General features: G+C 38.3%; 1 pseudogene; it reads right to left on the minus strand.

The window, feature by feature from the left end:
* Positions 1-207: 207 nt before the first annotated feature.
* Positions 208-14,238, minus strand: LOC118854782 (annotated as a pseudogene).
* Between the last annotated feature and the right edge of the window lie 1,465 nt (positions 14,239-15,703).

Here is a 15,703-nt window from a genome sequence, read left to right on the forward strand (position 1 = left end):
CTTAATTAGCTTACTTTCAGTCTTCCCATTGCAAGCTAGTTCCTGGTGAGTCAGCATGTACTTATCACACTTAGCTAATGCCTTTTCATTTACACCAACCACCATGATGGCATGGGGCATATCAGGTTGCATGACTATTTCAGTTTACACATTAAAGTCAAGCTTATGATCTACCCATCTATCCCCTGCGGAATGCAATCATCTGAGTCAGAGATGAATTGGTGGTGCATTAGGTATTGGGGATGGAGAAACTGACCTTGGAGAAAACTTCCTCTATCTTGCTCCCATGATGGTCTCTCTGGTTTATTATTCTTTTGTTTGATAACAATAGCTTTGGGTTGCTTCAGTTTCTCATCTTTGACCCAGAGTTTATTCTGTGTCTCTAGCTGTTTGGCAGCTATGGCATATTCACATTTTTTCTCCCGTTTTCATGATAGTCTCTGTCACCATACCTTCCAGCCTTGCCTCCAGTCTTTGTTTGTAAAAAAGTGGTGCTGAAGTTTTTGGCACTGGTTGTCAAATTCCTGTTTCAGATTGAGCTTATCTTCTTCATGGTTAGTTAGTTTTCTCTAAAATCTCAATCTTACTTTTCACTGTTTTAGTTTTCTTTTCCATTCTATTTAATATCAGATCTTTTTTATTCACTCATATCTCTTTCATTCTATTTCAGCTTTCTTCCCCAAGATCACTTTTTTCCTTTTCATTTAGTTTTCCTTGAATATGGTTTCCCTTATTTAAAGCAGCATTATCAAATTCTTATGGCATAGCTCTAAAAACAACTTTTTTTTAAAATTAAATTCTTCTGTCATCATCTGTCAAACATGATGGTGTTTCTCTAAGATTTCAACCAATGTTGGAAGTGTCTGCTCTTTATCAACATCTAGAATTTTACATGATGGTAAAGGTGGAAAACTCTGCAGATGTATCTTTGTAACTAATTTTGTATCACCAATTGGGCCTGCTCAAAGCTCAAGTCTCCATGTAAGTTCTTTCCTAATGGCCTGATTCCTGTAACATTGACTTGAAGTTAAACCACATGTTGTCTTTTCTACTAGTCTTGCTACTTTGACTTCTTGGATTAAATCTGCAAATTGCATCACTTGCAAGCTTTCCTTGTAATCTTCTTCTTTTAAGTTTATGCATGCAATCATACTCACTTTGCCTTCCTGATAAATGCTTCTTGAATAGATGGGTTAACTTCGAGTCTTGATACAGAACCATCTTTTTAGTCCCATACACTTGGTTTTCTTGAAGTACTTACATGCATGTTCCTATTATCATTAGTGACTGATTAATGTTACCAACTTCCCACGGATTGTTGCTATCTGCTTTTGTCCTATTGGTTTTTTCACTTCCAGCAGTATCAACTGATGACAACTGGCTTAAAGTAATTTTTTCCTCTACAATGTATTATCTCCATCTGTATCCAATAGAGCCTGAGCTAGCTGAATGATCAACATACTATGTAACCTACTGGATTCATCATTCAATTGAGTATTGGCTGTGTTCACATTTTGATCCTTTCTAGCCTTCTTATGCTTTGCTCTTCTCTGAATTCTCTACAATCCAATGAAACTGATCTACTTGTACTTCCTTGTAACACTCCATATCCTATGTCTTTGACTTTGTACTAATGGTCCACCGTGACTGGGATACTCTCCTTCTTGGATTTCTTTAAGACTCAGCTGAAATTGTGCCTTCAAGAGGTCTTTCCTAGTCACCTCTCTGACTAGGGCCTTTTCTTACCTCCAATTAATATTAGATATCTCTTGTACGTATATAGGTATTTGCAAGTTGTCTGTCATATTAGGATGGGAACTCTTGAGGGTAGGGACTACATTTTTGCTTTTCTCTGTATCCCAGGTACTTAGCAGTGAGTGGCACATGGTTAGTGGTTAATAAATGCTTGTGGTTTTGATGATACTTATAAGAATGGTGTTTATCTTTATCACCATCATAAACATCATCATCATAATTGAGAAACACTAGAAGTCATTCCAGTGAGATTTGAGCAAACAACAATACCCATTTTTACCTCTATTATTTGATATACAATTCTAGAAGGTCAAGCTTTATAACTAAAGCAACAAAAGAAATTGAAGGAATAGGAAAAGAAGAAACAAAATGATCACCTTTGCAGATCACACGACATTCTTCTTAGAGAACCAGAGAGATTCAACTAAAATTAATTGAAAAAAAATGAATTATTTCACCAAACTAGTATGATGTTAAATAAACCCACACAAATCATCTTAAATTTTAGATATTACCCACAAAACACAGCAAGAAGAGATAGAAAGCTAAATTCCATGCAAAATAATTATAAAATGTGTGTTACATTTGAGAGTCCATCTACAAAGAAACACATGGTAGTTCTATATAGTATATAGCTGTAGCTATATATTTTTATGGAAATAAAGAGAAACATTAATAATTGAAAAGGTTGATTACTTATGGTTGGACAATGCTAGCATAACAAAAATGACAGTGCTATCTATCTATCTATCATCTATCTATCTATCTATCTATCTCTCTATCTGTCTATCTATCTATATTATTAAATGTCATACCAAACTACCAAACAATTACTTCCTCAAGGCACAACAAATAATGAAATTCATCTAAGGGAACAAAAAGTCAAGAATCTCAAGATAAATAATACATGGCAATAGCAAAGAGGTCTTGCATTAGCAACTCTCAAACTAGACTATAAAACAATAATAATGGAAAATATCTGATGCTGGTTGAAACATAGAAAAATTAGTCAGTGGAACATTGTGTCACCTTTAGCTATATTTCCAACATAATTTCCCATCTTCCTTGATACTAGACAGAGCAAGTACTTCCTATGGAAGTCCACAAGTAACAAACATTAGAAATTTTTGCCAAGGCCTTTGCAAATTTCTCTACATCCACTGAAACAGATGTTGGCACATCCACTGTAGTTGTTTTCCTTGTGTTTTCTGGTAGTCTTTTTGTTTATGTTCACAAAATGAGATGATTATTTCTCTTGAAATAATGTTTATTCTTTCCTTTGCTTATTCGATGAAACCAGACCCACCAACCCATAGGATCGTAGATTTAGAGTTAGGAGGAATTCAGAGGCCATTGAGTCTAACCCCTTCTTTTACAGATGTAGAGATGGAACCTCTTAGAGGTTGTGACTTGGCAATGGCCACAAAGTTAAGCGTATGAGCCATGAATTGAACAAAGTTCTTTCTGAGCCCAACTCCAGCTGTCTATCAACTGCCCCACCAGCCTACATCAAATCCTTTGTCTACCTCTCCACTGAGAACCTGAGGCACCCTTCTATTATGCTACAACTCTTCTGACTTATGGATATTGCTATTTTTCCCTTTTTAATATGACAAATTATTGGGCACTGGGCAAAGATTTCACATTGAAGGAATCCAGTGACTAGAGTGTTAGACAAAGATCCGAGTTTGATTATTTATCAGCTGTGTGATATTGATGAAGTCATCATATTCTATATTAGTTTCCTCTTCTGTAAAATGAAGATAATAATAGCACCTATCTCAAAGCATTGTTATGAGGATCAAATGAGATAATATTTCTAGAGTATTTTATATACCCTAGAGTACAATGCAAATGTCAGCTCCTTAGAGATTCTTCAGTTAGTATGAGAGGCAGAGTGGCATACCGGTTGGAGAGGTGGCTTTGGCATAGAAAAAGAATTGGATTCAAGTCCTACCCCGACACACTAGCAATGTGATCCCAGGTGAGGTATTTAACACCTCAGTGCCCTAAGACAATGCTGTAAAGTTCAAACAGAAACAGGGTCCACCAAACCATAAATGAAGATACTTGCTGACCACATATTGACTTAGAAAACTACACATTCACATTATCTAAGTTCTATTATGTTTTTAATCTATTTTGTTAAACATTTCCCAATTACATTTTAATCTCATTCAATAGCATACAGGAGTGTTGTGAACCATAAGCCATCATGTCTGACACCTCTGCTCTAGGAAACTCTCTAAGACTAAATTTTCAAGAAATTTTCAATCTGCATTCATTCTTGGAGGGACTTTTCTCATCTAGGAGTTCCTTATACTATTGAAATCTCAGGGTCATTCTCTAACACTAGTCCTGTGGTCTTATATTTGTAAGGAATAGAATAAAGATCGTCCCTGTGATTTTATCGGCATAGCGAACAAAATCCATTTTGATATGTGTCCTGAAAACTTATCTGCTTATGAACACTTAGGAATGTCCTGAAAAGCATGATTCTTAGCATCTTCTATCCTCTTTAAAGTCTCTTCAGCGCCATCCCCATGGAAATAGAAGTGGACCACAGAGGATCAAGGACCATTGTACATTCTTCTTTGCCCCATGTATTCCAATAGCCAAAATATTCATCCCCTCTCAAACTGACAAGTACTGTGCCTCTCTGCTCTTAGATAGATTGATTCCCAAGCAATAATGTCTGCTGCTGGGACCAGACTCAAAGACTTTTTACCCTGGTAGAATCTATTAGAATCTATTATCTATCCCCTCTAGAACAGCCTTCAAGAATCCAGGGTCAAGTCTATACTGCATTGAGACCGTGGAGGAAGACCTTGTGTGCTTTTTACAACAGTTCAAAGAAAGGATGGAGGCTCACAAATGCTCAATTTTTTAAAGTAAACTATTTGTCAGGATAATTGCCTTTCGGGAAGGGAAGGTAAAAAAGACCAGGAAATTTCATGACTCAAGTAGACTTCAAGAAGGAAGAGTTTTACTCTGTTTTGCCTTAGGCATTAGCTGGGGGAAATGAGGCTCAAAGACAGAGATTAGAATGCCTAGATAAGTAAAAACAAAATATACCCCAAAGGGGAAAGTGGAATAAAGAGGGTCACAAAAATAAACTCAGGCTCTGCACATGGTTGGCACTAGAAAAATAAACACTACACAATGAAGTTAGAAGTGCTTAGCTCCCCACTTGGGTCAGGAAGGAAAATCTGCTGGAGTCCACAGTAACAGAGACAAACAACATCACTGAATGTCCTCTATGTCTCCAATCCCCATAGGAGAGCTGTTGTCTGAGTTGAGTCAGGCTGCAATGTTATACATTGATCATTGAGAGAAGGGTTTTATGACAAAAATATTATACTGAGAACTTTATTGGAAGAATCAAAATACTGAGATCAATATTTGTGAATAAATTCGAGATTCCCTCCCCCTCATCTCACCCATAGACTGCAGTACACTTAGATGAGTGCAATCTATGAAAGCGATGGAATGTTGTTGTATTGAAACTGTGGCCCATGGGTCAAAGCCCATTTGCCTAAGACTCTCCCCATTAGTGGGGATTGATCATGTCATCCTCCATATCTACATGAAGAGCAGAGTTAGCAAGAACTTGAGAGAAGAGAATTATCAATCTTCTTGCTTTCAACTTTGAGAAGATTCTCTTCAGTCTCTGAACAGAGAAAAAGACTCTGAGAAAAAGTCAATGCAATTGAGGTGCCAACTCCTCTATATGTCAGCTTTTCCCCAGAGATTCCCTCTCTCTTTGGAGCGATTCCTGAAGAAGATCTGGAACCAAATCTCTTCTTTCTTGAAGCTGGAAGCCTGTGGACTAACAGCAATCCTCTCGAGCTCTTGCCCAACTCTGTCTCTCAGGCAGGCATGGGGCATTGGATAATCAGTCTCCCCTAATGTGGAGCACCTTATGCAAATGAGATTTGAGTCCTGGGTTATGTAAGGAATGATAAACATGAAAAATCCAGAGAAACATGGGGGAAAGGAAAGAGAATAAGCAGCTATATGCTACCCGCTATGTGACATACACTATGTTAAGTCCTTTTTTACAAATGCTATCTCATCCAATCTTTATAACAACTCTGAAAAGTAAGTGCTATAATTATTCCCATTTTACAGTTGAGGAAACTGGGCAAATAGAGGTTAAGTGATTTCGCCATGGTCACATAGCTAGAAAGTGTCAGAGGTAGGATTTGAAATCAATTTTGAACTTTCTGACTCCAGAGAATTTGAATCAGAGAATGAGCTATAACATTACAGACATGGGGGACAGTTAATGCATAGAGCCCATTTTATCTTGTATAAAGAAACATAAGAAGGACAGGATGACTGAACTTTAGAATAAGTGAAAAAGAGTAATATACTTAAAGAAACCTAGGAAGGGGTAAGGTTATAAAGAGCTCTAAATGTCAAACAGATATTTGATCCTGAAGGTAATAGGAGACCATTAGATTTATTGGGTAGCTAAATGGTACAGTGAATAGAGTGCTAGGCCTGGAATCAGGAGGATCAGAGTTCAAATCTGGCCTCAGAGACTAGCTGTGTGACCCTGGACAAATCACTTAACCCTGTTTGCATTTGTTTCCTCATCTATAGAATGAACTAGAGATAGAAATGGCAAACAATTCCTATATCTTTGCCAAAAAACCCCAAGCAAACCCAAATGCGGTCATGTAGAGTAGGGCATGACCCAAATAATTCAACAAAAAGACTATTGATTGTGTGTGAGCAGTGGTGCAAAAGTGGTGAGACCTATGCTTTAGGAAAATCCCTTTGGCTGTTGGATGTAAGATAGGTGGAGTAGGGAAAGATTTGAGGCAGGAAGACCAAGTAGATGTACAGACTGACTCCATGGGAGAGGTGATAAGGACCTTAAACTTGATCCTGACAAAATTATGCTGCACAAGAACTGGGAATACTTAGCATATAATTAAACTGTGAAAAGGATGCTTATGCAGCACATAAATGATTAATTCAGTAATTCATTTGTCATTGTATATCTCTTTAAAACTTTTGTTAATCTCAAAAGTGCCCCTCAGAGAAACCATGTTTTAGGTGGGTCTTAGCAGGAAAACAATGCCAGGCCTCTCAATGAAGTCAATATTTTCCTTTTGAAATTCTTGAATTAGGTTCCATATTTCAGCCTTGGATAAGTCTGGCACTGGTTATGCTGATTATTGCTATGGTTTTGAGGCTATGCATGATTATAGACAACTGTGGGTCCAGAAAAGTAACCTTATTTTAAAAGGAGCCCAAATTCAGAATAGTTCTTATATAGCCCCGCTATTAGATGTTTTACAGGCACTTTTTGAAAATGCTATTATGACATGTGTGGCTCACCAAATTATATGTGGCAAAGTTACCCATGGAAATGTTTTAACTTACATTTTATCCAAAGCTCCAGACTTTTAACTCTCTCTGGTCGAATAAATAGTTGCTACTTTTTCTTGTTCCTTTTCCCCCCACCCCTTTCCTAGTCCCTCTTTTAAAAAAATTATTTGTTTACTTTGAGTTTTCAACATTCACTTCCATAAGATTTTGAGTTCCAAATTTTCTCCCCATCTCTCCCCTCCCCCACCACAAGATGGTGTGTAATTAGATATAGGCTCTACATATACATTCATATTAAACTTATTCCCACATTAGTCGTGTTGTAAAGAAGAATTAGAACCATGGGAGAAACCACAAGAAAGAAGAAACAAACAAACAAAAAGAGAGAGAGCAAGTAGTATCCTTCCATCTTCATTCAGATTGCTTAGTTGTTTTTTCCGGATGTGGGCAGCATTTTCCATCCTGAGTCCTGTGGAGTTGTCTTAGATCCTTGCATTGATAAGAAGAGATAAGTCTATCAAATTCAGTCCTCACACATTGTGGCTGTTACTGTGTACAATGTTCTCCTGGTTCTGCTCACTTCACTCAGCATCAGTTCACATAAGTCTTTCCAGGTTTTTCTGAAGTCTGCCTGCTTTTTCGTATACCTTATTTCTTACAGCATAAAAGTATTTCATTACATTCATATACTACAACTGGTTCAGCCATTCTCCAACTGATGGGCAATTCCTCAATTTCCAATTCTTTGCTGCCACAAAAAGAACTACTATAAAGAGTTTTGTATATGTGGGTCCTTTTCCCATTTGTACAATCTCTTTGGGATACAGCCCTAGAAATGGTATTTCTGGGTCAAAGGGTATGCACATTTTTATAGCCCTTTGGGCATAGTTCCAAATTGCTCTCCATAATGGTTGGTTCAGTTCTTAACTCCATCAACAATGCATTAGTGTTCCATTTTCCTCCCATCATCTCCAGCATTTATCATTTTCCTGTTTTGTCATGTTAGCCAATCTGGTAGGTGTGATATGGTACCTCAGAGTTGTTTTGATTTGCATATCTTTAATCAATAGTGATTTAGAACACTTTTTCATATGACTATAGACAGTTTTAATTTCTTCCTCTGAAAACTGCATGTTCACATCCTTTGACAATTTATCAATTAGAGAATGACTTGTATTCTTATAAATTTGACTCAGTTCTCTATATATTTTAGAAATGAGGCCTTTATCAGAGACATTGGTTGAAAAAATTTTTTCCCAGTTTTCTGCTTCCCTCCTAACCATTGGCTTTGTTTTTGTAAAATTTTTCAACTGAATATATTCAAAACTATCCATTTTGCATTTCATAATGTTCTCCATATCTTCTTTGGTCCTAAACTCTTCCATTTTCCATAAATCTGACAGGTTAACTATTCCTTACTCTCCCAATTTGCTTATAGTATCAGTCTTCATATCAAATCATGTACCCATTTTGACTTTATTTTGGTATATGGTGTAAGATGTTGGTGTATCCCAGTTTTTCTTTCCAAAGTAACTCTGACTTAACCACATGGTTAAGAGTTTTTTTCAATCATGAATCACTTTTAGTTCTCTCCAATTCTTCTTGACCCTATTTAGGGTTTTCTTGGTAAAGATACTAGTGTGCTTTGCCACTTCCTTCTCCAGCTCATTTTACAGATGAGGAAACTGAAGAAGGAGAGATCAAATGACTTGCCCAGGGTCACACAGCTAGTAAGTGTCTAAGTCTGGATTTGAACTCATGAAGATGACTCTTTTTGATTCCAAGCCCAGTGCTCTATCTACTCTGCCACTTAGCTAACCCCATAAATAATAACATAACGCCAGCAATAAATAAGAGTTTTATTTCATCATGATAGACTTGGATTATCAGAACTATCTCCAGAGGGACACATCATCCCTAACTCTTCAATAAACTTCTGGATACTCTGGAGGCCACAACACTCTCAGGTTTAACCAGAATTGGCCCAGAATGCAGCAAGACATCAGTGCCTCCTCATACCTAAAACATGGAAAGTTTCTATATCATTCCTAGGACAAAGCCACACCTGTGGCTCCAAGAAGCTGTAGCATGCATAGTGGCCACACCCTGGTAGAAACATCTTCGTAGATGGGCTAAGCCAGGTTGAGGGTAACCAATGGATCTCAAACCCATTGATGAGTTAGAAATGTATCTACTCCAAGCATGTGAAGACTTCCCCTGGCAAAATGGGCAGATGAGAAGAATTTGTTCCAATGGCCACAAGGGCAGATGAAACAGAAGCTGTAGAGCGGTTAGAGCTTAGTCATATATCAAAGATGCCAAGGTCATCCTCTGCATTCCAGGCCATTGGCAGTTGTCATGTCTTTTATCTTTCTACTGTTCTTCAATGACTCTGGAAGAGAGTGAGGCTGATGACTTTGGGTAACTCTGCCTCGCTTAAATCCAATTCACATACAAGTCATAAAATGGAACCATGATGTCATTAGTTGTCTTCAAAACAAAAGGACAAGCAACACTGCTCCCCTTATGGGGGATGGGATGACAGGAGCAAAAGCCAGAGGTGAGTGTAGAATGACTGAGTTAACCGGACCATTTTGCTGGGGATCAGGTTGTTGAAATTTCTATCCTACTATATCTCAGCATGCTTTGACTCTCTTGTGCTGAGTCAGTATATACTATTCTGCATGTCTTGATTTGTTTTGTTTTTAAACTGCCACATGAGCTCAAGAGAAACTGATTTTCAAAGATTCTATTCAGTGCATTCGTATATGTCCTTAGAGAAAAAGGAAAAGTAGCTAAGTCAGAAGGTATCATCAGTTAGAAACACAGAGAGAAGTCTTGTTAAAAGGCTGAGTACTAGCTGGAGGCTCAAATGAATAAATGAAAATGTATTGAAAACATATTATAGATGTAAGTTGGATTCCACCCAAGAAGGGGATGGTTTTGTGGTTGACAATCTGTGCTGTGGGCTGCTAAGTGCTGCTGTGTTTGTGAATGGAGGCAACTACTGATTGAGAAAATGCTGAGGGGGCATGCACACCTGAATAAGGGACTTGCATCAGTTGGTCCTTTTACTCTTGGGAGACACATATGGACAGAAGAGGGAGGGGGAGAGAAAGAGACAGCATACAGAGACAAAAAAAAGAGAGACAGTAAGGAGAGGAAGACGGAAGAGAGGAGAGGAGAGACAGAGACAGAATGTATCAGTAAGATTCATGACCTTGAGGATGACCATGAACATGTCTATTTGGTTCGGAATCACAAAGTATAAAAAACTCTCTAGGTAGAAGGCAGAGGAAGTATAACATTTATTTAGACAATAGAGGATTAAATCCCAACACCAATAACTGCAAATCGATATAGCAGTAATTATATTCCAAAACCAGTAAGCTCACATCAATGTAGCAATAAGGAAATTATAACACAGTATTACAGCAAAGAACCAAATCATTCTGTAACTTTCCCTTCTGCTGGGGCCTTCCTATAAACACTCACTCAGGAATCCCAACTGCCTGCTTGCCTGCTTGCCTGCTTTCTCTTCTCCCCTTGGTTCTCTGGTCTCCAAAGCCCCTGGTTTCCACTCTCTACTCTGCACTCTCCCTCAGTTCTCTGTTGACTCAGAGTCTCCTTCTCCTTGGACTGAATTGACTTCTGACTTCTGTAGCTCTCTGCAGATTCTGAGTTCTATGGCTACCTTTTGGGCATGTATACTCTTTTTAGGACCCTAGGGCTTCATGCCTCTTGTGACCTAATTAGCAAAACAGTGTGGGCCTGGGGCCTCACATCTAGTTAGTGAAAGGGTGTGGGCCTGGGGCTTTGAGTCTACCAATTAAAGGGTGTAGGCCTGCCTACAATCAAGCCTTTTCTAATCAAGTTTAACTGGCTCTATCTGAGAAACTTCCCCTAACTAGCTCCACCTGAGGCCTGTTGAATGGGTGGGGAAGGATCTTTAATCACATTATCACCCCATAGAGACTGAAACAGAGGGACATGCACACATACACACAGAGACAGTGACAGAGAGACAGGGACATAGAGACAGAGAGAAACAGAAACAGAGACACAGAGATAGACAGAGACAGACAGAGACACATATATGGAGAGAAGAGAAAGAGAGAGAAACTTTGAGTGGAGGACTGGAGCCCTCTAAGTTGTACACATAATGTAAAATGAACAATTCTCTCTCTGTCTCTCTGTCTGTCTGTCTCCCTCTGTCTCTCTCTCATCTCTGTCTCTCTCTGTCTCACTCTCATTTTATTCCCAGTTGAAGAACTCATTTACTCTTATGTATCATTGTTATATTCTAACCTATAGAACTCCATTTTGTTTGCATAAATGGCTTCACTCACTATCTACCATTTTCCATAGTCTTTTGTATAAGCACATTTGGTGGGAAGTAGCTAAGCTAGCTAGTTTAAGCTAGCTTAAACTAGGATATCCAGGCCTTAGATCATATTGATCTATGCAAGCTAGAGGTATATTTAGAAGTATACCCCTTGCTTCTCTGACCGGTGAATGAAGGTAAAATATAAACCCTGAGAAAGCAGTTTTAAGTGATGGGAGGTTTGGTAAGTGGAACTGGGGGGAAAAACCCTCTGAGGCAATTCCCTTCTTTACTGTGCTTTCTTGAGCAGAGAAAATGTTCCCATCATTCTTGCTTCCCTTACATTCCCCACATTCCCCACATTCCCATTATTCCTTACTTCCTGAGTGGTAAAATAGAGAATGATCTCCAAGGGAAACATCACGGCCAAGGGGATGAGTGAAGGGAAGTTAGGAGAGATGGGATCCACCTACAGAAAGGTAAGTTCAAGAGGGAGGAAACTGAATGGTTTTTCCTCTTCAGTCATATAAAATCTACCCTCCCCCTTCCCAGTCTACGCATGAACACATGTTCTTCTCTTATAGAATGAACACTTCTAGATATCCCAGTATACTCAGTACATATCCAGTAGATACTTTCATGTGACCATAGATTTAGAGCTGAAAGAGACTTTTGAAACCATTGAGAACAACTTGCTTATTTTTGCATGAGGAAACTGTGGTTCAGAGAAACTCAATGATTTACCCAGGGGTCTATTTCTACTCGGTTTCTGAGACAGGATTCAAAAGCAGGTCTTTCTGATTTCAGGTCCAGTGTTGTTTCTTCCTTTAGATCAAGAATAGGGAGTATTTTAACATCTTTTTTTTTCTATTTTTTTTTTGTCCCAAGTGCTTAGCATAGCTCCTGGTACATGGTGCTTAATAAGGACACAGCTAGGTGGCGCATTGGCTAGAATGCTGAATCTGGAATCAGGAAGACCTGAGCTCAAATCCAGCCTTCGACACTTACTACCTATACACCACATTTGTTTGCTTCAATTTCTTCCCTTGTAAAATGGGGATAGTAATAGCACCTGACTCCCAAGATTGTGAGGAGGATCACATGAAATGATATTTTAAATCATTTAGCACAGGGCTGGGCATATGGCAAGTGCCTAATAAATGTTTCTTCCCTTCCTTTCCCTGTTCCTTTGTTGACTGGACTCTACACTCCATCATGATGCCTCAGCAATACGTTATAGTGAGTCTCAATTTCACTATGCATCCTTCAATCTGCAGAAATGAGAATATAGGCACTGACTAATTTTCTTATAAGAATCAACCATTTCCTAATTACTGTGTGCACTAGAATTTCAATGATGCCCTACTCTTAAGGGTGTGCAACTGGTGTTTGGAGTCCATTGGACCCAGCTAGGGGGACTCCTAAAACCTTTTACTGATTCCGGGCTACCTTTGTCCTATCCTCCCTTCAAAGCCACGCTGCTCATGTGCACCAAGAGCAAGCTATTCTTATATAAAGGAAGAAGCATGAGGACATTAGTTACTTTAAATTTCATTTTGTCTGTCCAGGGGAATTTTTGAACTGCCTTATCTATGAGGCAAATTGGGAAGCCTACTCGGGTGAAAGAAGCAGGTAGGCGAGGGTAGTGGATAAATCACTGGATCCTAGTTCAAACTCTGTCTTAGATACTTTACTAGTTTTGTGACCCTTTCAGCTTCTCTCAAACTCAGTTCACTTCCCTATAGAATAGAGGTGATAATAATAGCAATTGTCTCACAGAGAATCAAATGAGCTAACATATGTAACATGCTTTGCATAACTTCAAACTCTATATACATATTAGATATTATTTGTGTCCCCCACCACAAGGGCCCTTTCCAAACATTTGTTGTTTAGTCATTTCGGTCATGGCCAACTCCTCATGGCACCAATTTGGGATTTTCTTGGCAAGGACACTGGACTGCTTTGCCATTTCCTTCTCCAGCTCATTTTATAGATGAGGAAACTGAGGCAAACTGGGTTAAGTGACTTGACCATGGTCACACAGCTAGTAAGTGTCTGAGTCCAGATTTGAACTCAGGTCTTCCTGACTCCAGATCCTGTACTCTATCCATTACGCCACCTAGCTGCCCCTTTCTAAACATATAGACTGATTTCTTTCTCTTTTTCTAAACACACAAATTGATTTTTCTTTGGGTATTTTGGGTATGTACAGTACTTTCAATTATTGGCTAGTATTTTGGATAAATTAATTTCTTCTCTTGTTAGGAAGAAGAAAAAGCCATTACAGTTACTACAAGGCTTTTAAAGGAATTTAATCACACATTTGGTGTTCCTTCCTGTCTAGCAATAATGATAGAGAGACTTATTTTATAGAACAAACTGTAAGAAAAAAAGTGTAAGACTTAATAGATTCAATAATAGCCTCTCTAGTCACATCGCCCTGAGTCTCCAGGGGCTAGAGAATGGTAGAATGGAATTCTTAAGAATAATATAGTTACGATTTGTACAAAAACTGAACTTCCTTGGTCTGATTCTCTTTCTGTAGCTTTTATATGCCTTGATAACACTGCAAACGAAAGATGTGGCTACCACTATTTGAGATTCTCATTGCATGTCCTATACTAATGCCAGCTAGATCTCTAATCACCTGGTACCAAACAGATATCTAATTATAAGGTGAGGCCAAACCAACCTATAGTAAATTACTGATGATATGTACTATGTGTGTTTATCAACAGGTATCATACTGTTACCTGAAGTAAGAGATACCCCATAACAACCTTCACCTGGGAGATGGAGTCTCCCAGATCCATAGGCCCATCAATGTGAAAAAATGTATACAATTCCATTGGAAAAGTCCATCACAGGTTTTGCTAATCACAATTGCAAACCTTAGGTTTATGATTTTTTTTAAATCCCTCTCCCTAGTTCCCTTGCTATGCTAACCACAGAGTAAAATGAATTTCCTCTGCACCTCTAAGGCCAAGGCCAGATGAATGCTTTGGTCTCACCTTCCCAGCCAGTGGTAGATGAAAACTGAATGCTTCCAATTTTTTCTGCTTCGTTCACTGGTAGCAAAGTGTTTTTTTAATCTCGCTTGGCTAAAAGAGGAATATTAACAGGAAAGCTTCTCTACCTGAACTCTCTCCTAGCATGAGCTGAAGTCTTATCTTGTTTCCAGAAATGGATGAACTTTGGTTCTTTTATTTATTTTTAAACTTTTTTCTTCTGAACTTGATAGTCATCAACATGAACATTTCAATGTACAAAGGACAGACAATGAGGATTTGCATATGGAACTATGGATGGATTATGTGCAACTTTTTAAAAAACTTTAATCATGTAACAAATTTAACATGGAAACACTTCCTAACAAGAGAAGAAATTAATTTATCCAAAATACTAGCCAATAATTGAAAGTACTGTACATACCCAAATTTAACTATTCCATGTCTGTCACTTTCTGAATGCCCTTTTCCTCTCATCTCTGTAATTTTAAATGTTTCATTGATGCCCTTTTCTATTTTTTCTAATCGCTAACACTATACTCTGTTTCCCCTGCCCCCAAAATATTCTTCACCCAAATAAAGTTTCTCCATCATAACACAGGAATTTAGTCAAGCAAAAGAAGTTTTGTGTTGTATTTTTTTTGTGTCTGAGACTGTGTGTCTCATGTTGCATTTCTTATCCATGATGTTTCTGCCAAGATGGAGGAAGTGTGATGCATTATCAGTCTTCTAGAGTCAAGCTGATCATCGTATTCATCAGGATCCTGAATTCTTTCAAAATTGCTGTCCATTACTGTGTCCATTACAATGTGTCCTGTGTTTTTTTTTCCCTTTCTCATTTCACTTTGAACAAATATGATACTTTTACCTAAACACTGGGTATCACATACCACACCCCCAGCTTCCACCAAATATCTTCTTTTCTCAGTCTACACATTTTCAGTTCTTTCAAGTGATACTCAAATGCCATGGACTTGAGGCCCCTCATAATGCTGACTGTCCTACTTTGAATGTCCTCTAAGTTGCTAACACCCTTCTTCAAATGCTGTGTATAGAACTTAAACCAATACTTCAGATCTGGCATGGCCAGGGCAGAAACCTTCTACATTCTGGACACTCTGTCATTCTTAACATAGTCACAGCAGATTTGTTTGACTTCTATGCCATATTGCTGGATTGAATATGACCCTCTTGTAGTCCTCCAAACCCCCTACACAAGAGATCACATGATCTCTTATGTAACTGTGCTTAATAAGCTAATTTATCTCTA

Source organism: Trichosurus vulpecula, chromosome 6, assembly GCF_011100635.1.
Source record: "Trichosurus vulpecula isolate mTriVul1 chromosome 6, mTriVul1.pri, whole genome shotgun sequence".
NCBI classification, from domain to species: Eukaryota; Metazoa; Chordata; class Mammalia; order Diprotodontia; family Phalangeridae; genus Trichosurus; species Trichosurus vulpecula.